General features: G+C 41.9%; 2 non-coding genes across 2 annotated transcripts; both read left to right on the top strand.

Moving 5' to 3' along the window:
- Window positions 1–10888: 10888 nt before the first annotated feature.
- On the top strand, window positions 10889–11077 carry LOC133442681 (U2 spliceosomal RNA). The gene has a single exon (XR_009782611.1). It is a non-coding gene; the product is annotated as a U2 spliceosomal RNA (small nuclear RNA).
- A 331-nt stretch (window positions 11078–11408) lies between these two features.
- On the top strand, window positions 11409–11524 carry LOC133442708 (U5 spliceosomal RNA). Its single transcript, XR_009782634.1, has one exon. It is a non-coding gene; the product is annotated as a U5 spliceosomal RNA (small nuclear RNA).

Below are 11524 nucleotides of genomic sequence, written 5' to 3'. Positions count from 1 at the left end.
GAATTTAAATCACCAGTGGGATATGTATTTATACTTACAGGTGAACTTTCTTCTCGCAGGGATTGGGCCCCAATCTCCACCCTCGCAGACTCGTAGACTTACGTGCGCGCTCCCGCACCTTGCGTAAGGGCTTAAGGCTGTCCCATTCCTCAAGTGGTCAAGTGCGCGAGGGCTCCCGGCAGCCATTTTGAGCCCTTACTGCCCCCTTCCCGCAAGTCAGCATCCCAGCACACTCTGGGAAAGGGAATTACCCACAGTTCATTGCGTTGTGACATGAAAGGAGGTTACCAGGGAGAATGTAAACAAAACAGGGGGCGGAGGAAAAGGAACCATGTGCGACTGAGAGAAGAAAGTTCACCTGTAAATATAAATACATATCCCACTGGTGATTTAAATGCAGAAACTGTTGTCCCGTGATGATTTTTCAACGGCCCTATTATTTCCTTTACAAACAAGGAGCGACCAACAAACATATTATTTAACTATTGTTCTTTGGTTTAAATATATATATATATATATATATATATATATATATATATATTTAACTATTGTTCTTTGGTTTAAATATACATATATACATATATATATATATATATATATATATATATATATATATATATATATATATATATATATATATATATATATATTTCTCTTTTGTTTTTTTTTAGCATGTTCGAAATAAAGTTTTTCATTCACTCATTCATTCATTCAATCGGAGGGAAGAAAACCAAAAAAAGGACAAATGACGTTTTGGACTTTCTTCAAGACTAAAGACAAAAAGAGAGGCTGAGGGAGCTGGATGAAAAGGAGGAGGAGAGGGAAAGGAAGAGGGATGACCAGTTATCTAAGTTAATTGACATTTGTGGGAAGATGGAGGACAAAATGTAGTTTTCTTCATCATTTTTTCATTCATAATTTGAGGTTCAATTTCATTTGTTTTCATTTTATATTAGACCAGTGTTTTTCAATCCTGGTCCTCGTGGGCCCCTGTCCTGCATGTTTTAGATGTTTCCCTGCTTCAGCACACCGTGATAAAAGTACCTGTGTCATCAACAGAGCTGTGCAGACCTTGATGACAAGCTAATGAGGACCTTTAATTAGAATCAGCTGTGTTGGTGCAGGGAAACATCTAAAACATGCAGGACAGGGGCCCACGAGGACCAAGATTGAGAAGCACTGTATTAGACAAATCCTCAGTTGACCTGGGGCCTGTACTACGAAGCGGGATTTGGGGTTAGCGAGGTAACTTCAGGTTTAACCCTGGGTTTTCAGGACTACGACGGTGGTTCACTTCTTAGCGGGGCACATCGCCATGGTAACTTATGCTGAACAGCTAACCTGCTCCGGAGCAGGTTATGTTCCAGATACAGATCGCCGGGTGTAAAAGCACCGCCCACTGACCAATCAGCTCTCTTGGAAAATGACATGCCCTTTCGAAGAGACCCCAGTGGAGCTTGGTGCGCGGATCGTGAGAGGATCCCTCCGAAGAGAACGCGTATTCAGGGACCACCAAAACCCCTTTGCTTTCCCTGATGAGTACCTGTATAAACGATCCAAAAAAAAAGGAAAAAAAGAAAAAAGAGGTGGAGGAGAAAATAAAAAATAAATCAATCAATGAATAAATAAAACAAATCATCACCCAAAATCCGATGTACAGTCAATCCAAAACTAATACCAATTAAATAAATAAATCCAGAAGAAATCAAAAAGAAGATGCATTTGTAAGGGGATAGCAAAAAAGGGATTTTCAATTTCGTCCCTCGAACATTCTGAGAAGTCACTTTAAAATACTAAATACCCCCCTCCTGAAAAAATAAAAAATTAAATAAAATAAATAAAAAAACCCAATTCTTTGGTACAGCATCAGCACAAGTTATCGGTCAACAACAATAGTTATAGAACCAATATATAGGCTACAGACTGTCTCAGAAAATTAGAATATTGTGATTTTCTGTAATGCAAACACAAAAACAAAAAAAATGTCATACATTCTGGATTCATTACAAATCAACTGAAATATTGCAAGCCTTTTATTATTTTAATATTGCTGATCATGGTTTACAGTTTAAGATTAAGATTCCCAGAATATTCAAATATATGTTTATATCCCTATGAATTTACGCACAGTCAGCGATCTTTTGCCAGCTGTCTTTCCTGCATTTTGCAGCTGCAACTGTGTTGCTTTTTGCCTGTATTATATGCCTATACTCATCATATTTCCGTAAAATTATTGTTTGCTCTTCGCTACTGAAATAAGCGGCTCTGACAGCGGACTTCTCCATGCTTGCGATTGGTCATGCGCTGAAAACACCGCCCCTTTTATGTGCACGCGCTCATATCCAGATTGGAGAAACCTGGGTTGATATACCGAGTTGATAACCGCCGTCGTGTGACCGCTTAGCGTGATTGCAATTGTCCCGCTTAGTGAATCTGGATAAGGAAAAGATATCCTGGATATGTTGAACTTGCTTCGTAGTACAGGCCCCTGCTGGTGTTGAATAAACAAGACTTGATTTTCTTTGATCTGAGTACAGTGTTTGAATTAAGATTCCCTATGTTAACAGAAATGCATACATGTAAATACTAGCAAGATAGTTTTAGATCCAACACAAACAAGTCAGGCTTTGGTTATTCATTTATTTTTGACCACAAAATTTAAACAATTTCAGCAAGTTGAACAAAAACGTTGCAGTAAATAGTAATAATATAACTTAAATATTTAGCTCAGGTTACCATCAATTTATACGCTCTCTTACAAAAATGAAATGACATCATGCTGAAAAATGGAAAGTAATATTAGATGGTCATAACACAGCTGGAATATTTAACTCAGTTTACACGCGCTTACAAAAATGAAATTACTCTGTGATTGAGCCTGGCATACTGGATGCGCTGGTATGGGTAGATTGAAAGAAAGACAATGTTAACAAGGAAATACATATTGTACTGTGCGCATGTTTAAATTGTGTTCTTTGTTGAATTTTATGCTCCTTTATATAGGCTACCACTTTGTTTTCAAACATCCGGATGATCATTCCCAAACTTATAATACCGGTAGGTAACATTTTGATCTGACTAGGAATTTTGTAAATTGAAATTTTAAATAAAGTTTATTGAAAAAAAAACAAAAAAAAACAGACGTTTTTATCTGACTTGTTTCCGGTTTCTGCTAAGTGTGTCCCATTCCTATTTATACCATTTGGAGCCCTCACACCCTCGCACACTTGATCATGTGACGCTGACGTCACTGAAAGTCTGTGAGGGCTCAGGGCTTGAGGGTTTAGGGTGGAGTTTGGGATTGGGCCTTAGAGTTGAGTAAATTACCTCAAATCCGCTGTTCTGGAACCGAGAACTCAGAGTTTCCGATCTCAGAGTAGATCAACTAAGAGTTCAGGATTAGACTCAGAGTTTGTTGAACCTGCTTTGTGAAACGGACCCCAGTTGTGGTGTTGAATAAACAAGACTTGCTTTTCTTTGATCTGAGTACAGTGTTTGAATTAAGATTTCCCTTGTTAACAGAAATGCATACATGTAAATACTAGCAGGATAGTTTTAGATCCAACACAAACAAGTCAGGCAGTAATTTGGTTATTCATTTATTTATGACCACAAAATGTAAACAATTTCAGCAAGTTGAACAAAAACGTTGCAGTAAATAGTAATAATATAACTGAAATATTTAGCTCAGGTTACCATCAATTTATACGCTCTCTTACAAAAATGAAATTACTCGGCGATTGAGCCTGGCATACTGGATGTGCTGGTATGGGTAGATTGAAAGAAATACACTACATTAACAAGGAAATACATATTGTATTGTGCGCATATTTAAATTGTGTTCTTTGTGGAATTTTATGCTCCTTTATATAGGCTATGTAAAGCATCGAGTTTTAATGCTCAGCAGCTCCCTGCGTGGAATATGAAGTAGTAGTCTGACTCGGTACACATTTAGCCTTGCTGGCTTATTTATTTGCTGCTGCTCACATGCAGGAAATACGCAGAATGAAAGAACGCGCCGGCAGTGCGGTGAGGCAGAGCTACCGTAATACCCCTAATACACGGGAACAATATATTCACAGTCACATAGACAGAATGGGAAAGGACGTATTACACCTAATACTTTACAACTTTACACCCCCACTCGTCCTTTGCTTACTGGCTTCATCAAAAATAAATGAAGAAAAATAAACATATTCACAACTTAACAGTGTGATGGACATTACTCACTTGGAGCACCAAACATGTATCTGGCAAAGTTCTTTAACTTTAACTTGGTTACAGGTTTGGTTAACACATCTGCAATCATTTTGTCTGTGGGACAATACTCCAAAATCACATTTCCCCCATTTACAACCTCTCTTATGAAATGATACCGTATGTCTATGTGCTTGCATCTCTGTCTGCTGACAGGATTCTTCGCGAGAGCTAGAGCACCTTGGTTATCCTCATAGACTATTGTCTTTGCGTAGTCATATTTGTCAATGCCTTTAAGAAGCTGTTCTAAATAGAGGCATTCTTGCATAGCTGAAGCTAGGGACATATATTCTGCCTCACATGTGGAAAGAGCCACTGTTGGCTGTTTTCGTGTCTTCCATGAGATCAGCGAGGTGTTTTCACTGAGACTAACACAGTAGCCTGTTGTGCTGCGCCTGTCAGTTACATCAGCTGCCCAATCTGCATCAGTATACACCCGTAGGCCTAAACCTTGTTTGTGATTCTTCCTGAAACATAGCTCTTTTTCGGATGTCCCTTTTAAATACCTGAGAACATGTTTTACAGTGAGACAATGTTCTTCATTTGGTTCTGAGAAGTATTGAGACAGCCTACTCACTACAAAACTCAAGTCAGGTCGAGTGCACGTAGATAGGTAGATTAAACTGCCTACTGCCTCCCTGTACCTTTTGGGATCTTCCATTTTAACATTGTTAGTATATTCTAACTTTGGCTCACAGGGGGTTTCTCTCGGTTTACAATTGAACATGTCAAACCTTTCCAGTATTTTGTTTACATACCTTCCCTGTGACATTTTGACACAACCTTCTGTCTGTTCAAAATCAATACCCAGGAAGTTTTTCAGTTTTCCTAAGTCCTTCATTTTGAATTTAGCAGTAAGCATCTCCTTTACTTCTTTAAGTACCTTTTCGTTACTTGCTGCTATTATCAGATCATCCACCCATATGATAATAATGACCTTGTCACCATGTTTCTCCCTTGAATATACACAGTGGTCAGCAGGATTTTGTACAAAGTTATCATCAGTTAAGCATGCATGTAAGATTGTATTCCAGTTCCTGCCTGACTGTTTTAAACCATACAGTGATTTCTGCAATCTACACACCAGCTCTTCTCCTGTATGAGACACTTTTTCGTAACCCTCTGGTTGTTCAATGTATATTTCACAGTTTATGGGCGCATGCAAATAAGCAGTCTTTACGTCCATTTGGTGTAGAATGAGATTTTCTTGTGCAGCTTTTTGCATGACCACCCTTACACTGGTCATGTCGGCTGTGGGAGAAAACGTCTCTTCATAGTCCGTACCCTTTTTCTGGCTATAGCCCTTTGCCACAAATCTCGCTTTGAATCTGTCTGACCCATCCATGTCATTTTTCACAGCGTAGACCCATCTGCCCCCCACTGGCTTTTTGCCTGGTGGCAAAGTGGTGAAAGCAAATGTTTTGTTTTCCTCTAGGGATTTTATTTCCTCATCCATAGCACTTTTCCATTGCTTGGATTTAACTGATGTTATAGCCTCCTGATAGGTTTGGGGAACATCAAAAACAGCTCTATAACAGAAATCTACACAAGTTTGTAGTTTATCATCGCTGTCATCAGTCACGTAGTCATCTAGGTAACCTGGCTTTTTCTTGCTCCTAGATGGATTCTTTCTAGTCGCTGTTTCAGCACTTTCAACCTCAGCCTCATCTTGAGTCTGAACACTTTGCTCATGTACATTTTCACCAGCAATATAGTTTCCATTGCTGCTCTCCCCAAGATACACCTGCTCAGTGTGTTGCGTTTGGGTTTCTTTTTCCTGAGTTGTCTTACTCATAAACTTCACCAACCGGTGTTTCTGAACCCTCTCTGTGTCTGGGTAATACACCAGGTAGGCTGGGCTATTTTTGTCATAGCCTATGAAGACACCTTGGTCACATTTTGAGTCAAGCTTTCGTTTTTCTTGTCTGTATGTGAAACAATCACACCCAAATTTTTGCATTTTTGCCACATTTGGTTTTCTGCCTGTTAACATCTGGAATGGGGTTTGCTTAGTGCGTCTGTTATAGCACCTATTCCTAACATGAGCAGCTGTCTGGATAGCATAATTCCATAACTTATTTGGTAGATTGCTTTCTAGCAGCATACATCTTCCCATCTCGTACAGCGTTCGCCAGCCTCTTTCGGCAGTGCCATTTTGGTGAGGAGAGTAAGGCGCTGACGTTTCATGTCTTATCTGGTTCCTAGTTAAGAGTGACTGAAAGCCACTGCTTGTGAACTCTGTTCCATTATCCGATCGCATACATTTTATTTTTCCATATGGTGCGATGTCTGCTAGGAATCTTTCAGTAGCCTGTATTGTATCGCTTTTGGCTTTTAGGAAGTATACAAATACAGCGCTGGAGTAGTCGTCTGTAAACGACTGTGCATATTTATATCCATCAATGGACTCAGTTTGCATAGGACCAGCTAGGTCAATATGTACTAGCTGTAGGGGTTCCTCTGCCCTCCTATCTGGGTCTCTATTTCTCGTCTGAGAAAACTTCCCTTGTGTACATATTTCACATAGTGGTGGCCTTGTGGCTTTGCCTTTTATCTGCATACCCTCTACCACTTCTTGCATTTTATGCACATCTTCATAGTTACAATGACCCATAATCTCGTGCCAAGTTTGCATATCATGACAACCATTACATTTATCCACGTTTTCATCAACTGTGTGGAGGTAGTACAATTTACCGTACTCATGGATGTCAAACCTTGTACCATCATTACATATCATGACATTTTCACCTTTCTTGAAGACAACAGTTGATCCTTTGGCTGTGGCTGTTGCGACGAAGAAGATGTCCTGAGGGTAAGAAGGCATATACAACGCCCCACTTAGCGTTGCAGTAACCTGTCGTCCAGTGTCATCAAACATGCTCACCACAGCATCTCCCCTTTGCTGTGCGATGCCGCTGCATCTGGTCCCGTCTGCCAGCTCCACTGAATGCTTTCCAGCCTGGAAAGTGTCGTCGAAATTCTTGAATTTCCTGATGTCGTTGATTATGTGAGACGTTGCTCCAGCATCCACCATGAGGCCTCTCATCTGGACACCGTCCGGTGGCTTCCATCTCCGGGCTGGTCGGTCCCTGCCGTCCACGCCTCCCGCTTTGAAGAAGAAATCTGAAGCGCTCTTCTCGTCAGACACCTTCCGGACACCATCTCGACGATCCTGTTGCTCTTTTCGCCGGCATGTTGAATCTTGATGTGTGTTGCTTTTGCAGTTGCTGCACCACGTCTTTTTGCGACAGTCTTTCGCTCTGTGGCCTTTGGTACCGCACTTGTAACACACCAAGTTAACATCTTCACCCTTTGTGGGCCCCCGACCTTGTCTCACGTGTGTTTTCATCACGTTGTCTGTTGATTCTGCTGCGTTCATCTTTTCTGTTTGTTCGTAATTTCTCAGTCTTCTCTTGAAGTCTGTGAGTGTGACTTGATCTTCATTCTGAGTCACATGAATGGCTAGGGGCTTATATGATTCAGGCAGACCGTTCAGGATCATGGCTACGGTCAGTCCGTTGCTCATAGCTTCACCTGCATCTCTCAGGGCTGTGATGATGGCCTCCGCTCTTATCATATAGTCTGTTACGCCTTCCCCACTTGCCATATGAAGCCTGGTCAGTGATGTATATAAACCTATTATACGGGGCTTTCCCTTCCCGGCATAATGTTCTCTCAAGATTTTCAAAGCTTCCCTGCCTTTGTCTGATGCCTCATGCATGATCAGTGATAGGCTCTTATCATCTATGAGCCGGATCAACTCTGCATAACAGTCCGCGTTTTTCTTCGCGTCGGCTGCCAAGGCCGCTTCGGTGACTTCGGTTGGTTCATGCAGAATTGTCTCTTTTAACTTCATAGTGTGCAAACGGCCCAAAAACCTGGGCCCTCATTTATCAACCGTGCGTACGCACAGATCTGTGCGTAAAGCGTGCGTACGAGCATATAAGCGTATACGAGCGTACAAATAGAACCCATTAAAAGAGTCTCAAACTTTACATGTGAAGTTTGAGATCGCTGAACTGACTGAACGGGGAACATGTGCACATGTTCCCCGTTTCCTCCAATTAATAAAAATTATCCATAAGACATCAGACATTTTGAATAATTGGTGTGACAAGCTATAAAAGACAGCTTTGGCAGGACGACCTGAAAAGAAAATACAAGTACCATGGCTTATCTTGCACTGTTGGAGGATTTAGAGACCGTGCTCTGCGCTCCGCAAAAACACGCTCCGCAGAGAGCGCGTTTTCAAAGAGCGCACTGATCTGTTGATCAGTGAGAGCACGGAGCGGCTGCTCAGCAGGTAGCGCTTCCCCAAAAACATTCTGATGGATTTATGCCGTGATTTACAACCTATAATGGAGCGAGAGACAAAACGCAAGCCATCCCAGTCACATCCAGCTCCGTCCACCCTGGGATTTTATGCCACCGGAACATTTTGACATATGCGGCATTTCGCAGCCGATACTAAGCAAAATCATGCCGGCAGTGTTGGATGCAATAATTTCTCTGGCCATAATTTACACCCAGTTTCCATACACACATCACCAAATCGAAATTAAACGAGGATTTCATGCGATCGCCGGATTCCCAAACATAATTGGAGCTAGATTGCACCCACATTGCCATTGAAAGCACCATCACATAATGAATTCAGTTACGTGAACATGAAAGGATTTCATTCAATCAATGCACAAATAATCTGCGATGCAACTATGTCTCTGTTGCCCGTCGTTGCCCAGTGGCCTGGAGGAACGCAACACCCATTTATTCTGCAGAACAGCTCGGTTGGTGTTTGCACCTCCAAGCAGGAGCTTTTGACTCCAACCAAATCTTAATTTATGGATAATCTTCCAAGAAATATATCAAACATGGTCAACATAATTATTTTACTAGGTAAATATCACATACATACAATGCAAATGGAATAACAGAAAACCCCTCCATTGTACATCTGAAAAATGAATGTAAACTGTATTTAGCGGCCAGTGTTTCTCAATCCTGTTCCTCATGGGCCGGTGTCCTGCATGTTTTAGATGCTACCCTGCTTCAGCACACCGTGATAAAAGTACCTGTGTCATCAACAGAGCTGTGCAGACATTGGTGACAAGCTAATGAGGACCTTTAATTAGAATCAGGTGTGTTGGTGCAGGGAAACATCTAAAACATGCAGGACAGGGGTCCTCGAGGACCAGGATTGAGAAGCGTCTCTAAAACTAATCCGTGAAAAAAACGATATTGCCAAAAGCTTATATGAAACAATGTCTTTGTTTCTTTATTTTTATTAATACACTTCCCATAGCTTGTCAGTAAATGTATCTTTTTTTTTTTGCTCTCAACCCCCCCCCAAATGTTGAATATTTGTAGATAATTGATTATTTTGTTTCATTTGCCTTTTGTTGTAAACTCTACAGAATTTTGTTCAATAAAGTTTGTAAACCTCCAAGCGGGAGCTGTTGTTGCTCCATATATGGCCAATTGGAGGCGTTTCTGAATGCAAATGACGGTAACCATGCACGAGCACGGCAGTTTAGAACAGGTGGGATTTATCATCACTGATGTGCGTACGACCAGCGTCCGCACGTTTGATAAATCCGGATTTTTTTGTACTTACACACATTCTAAATTTCACTCCTACGACAGAATTTAGGACCTTTTCTACGCACTGTTGATAAATGAGGGCCCTGGTCTCCCAAAGTCCATATTTTTCTTAATTCCCATCGAATATGAGATGATTCGACGTACCATCCGTCCCTCGACTCGCCATGCTGCTAACGTAGCTCCGACTTTTTCTTGCCAAGCTATCTCGTTAGCCTCTTAGCTTCCGCGCGCCTTTTGCCATGCGTTATAGTCTTCTGACGGTATATAACTACTCACTTCGTTTCCTTTATCTGGGCCCATAACCTGTAAAGCATCGAGTTTTAATGCTCAGCAGCTCCCTGCGTGGAATATGAAGTAGTAGTCTGACTCGGTACACATTTAGCCTTGCTGGCTTATTTATTTGCTGCTGCTCACATGCAGGAAATACGCAGAATGAAAGAACGCGCCGGCAGTGCGCTGAGGCAGAGCTACCGTAATACCCCTAATACACGGGAACAATATATTCACAGTCACATAGACAGAATGGGAAAGGACGTATTACACCTAATACTTTACAACTTTACAGGCTACCACTTTGTTTTCAAACATCCGTAGGATGATCATTCCCAAACTTATAATACCGGTAGGTAACATTTTGATCTGACTAGGAATTTTGTCAATTGAAATTTTAAATAAAGTTTGTAAAAAAAAGTCTGGTTTCTGCTAAGTGCTGTCCCATTCCTATTTCTACCATTTGGAGCCCTCACACCCTCGCACACTTGATCACGTGACGCTGACGTCACTGAAAGTCTGTGAGGGCTCAGGGTTTGAGGGTTTAGGGTGGAGTTTGGGATTGGGGGTTCGTGTTTCTTGTGCTGAGCAGTTGGAAAGCGGCTGCAGAGAGATGCACAGTGAGGCACGTAGTTCTCCTGCCTCACGGTAGGGGCAATCGTGATCCCAACATCGGAGTTTTTACATTCACTGTTTTAGGAAAGACAAGGCAAGGCAAGTTTATTTGTATAGCACTATTCAACACAAGCTCATTCAAAGTGCTTTACATCAGAATTAAAAGTGGAAAGACACAAAAATCTGTTCTTATCACTTTAATATCGGATATGTCCTCTATATGAGGACAACCTATTAAGCCGATTTTTGGCAGCGGGAGTTGAAAAAGGGGCTAGCTCCGTTCACTCCAAGCATCGCCCTGGTACTGCAGTGCGGGAATGGTGCACGCTTCGCTTTCTTTCTCTTGTAATAAAATAATACAGTGACTCAGCAGCAGAGGAGCACCAAGCCTTGCCACAGGCGGTGTTGTTCCTTGCAGCTTCAGCTCGAAGAAGAAGAAGAGGCGACGACACAAAAATGTAGTACGGCCCTGGTGGTGCCACCAACTGACCGTCGTGAAGGGGGACGAGCAAATCTCTGTCCTGCGCCTGAGGCCGGCCAGGCCTTCGATAATAGGACGATGTCAGGCCGAAGAGGCGTGGCCCCGGGGATCCGTAGAGCTCACCAGGAGTAGTGACCCGGCTCACGTGCCTAGGCTGCCGCTCCCGTGCTCTTTTCCGTACTTGCTCGTGTTTCTCTTCATAACGCACAAGTCTTTCGCCTTTTACTAAAGACTTCCGTGGAGAGTAACGTCAATGAGTTGACCATATTTTTGGGGGCTCGGTCTAACGGCCGAGCT

The sequence above is a fragment of the Cololabis saira genome, chromosome 4 (genome assembly GCF_033807715.1).
Source record: "Cololabis saira isolate AMF1-May2022 chromosome 4, fColSai1.1, whole genome shotgun sequence".
Taxonomy (NCBI): domain Eukaryota; kingdom Metazoa; phylum Chordata; class Actinopteri; order Beloniformes; family Belonidae; genus Cololabis; species Cololabis saira.
The sequence above is the reverse complement of the archived record's forward strand: the minus strand, read 5'-3'. Positions and strand labels throughout refer to the sequence as shown.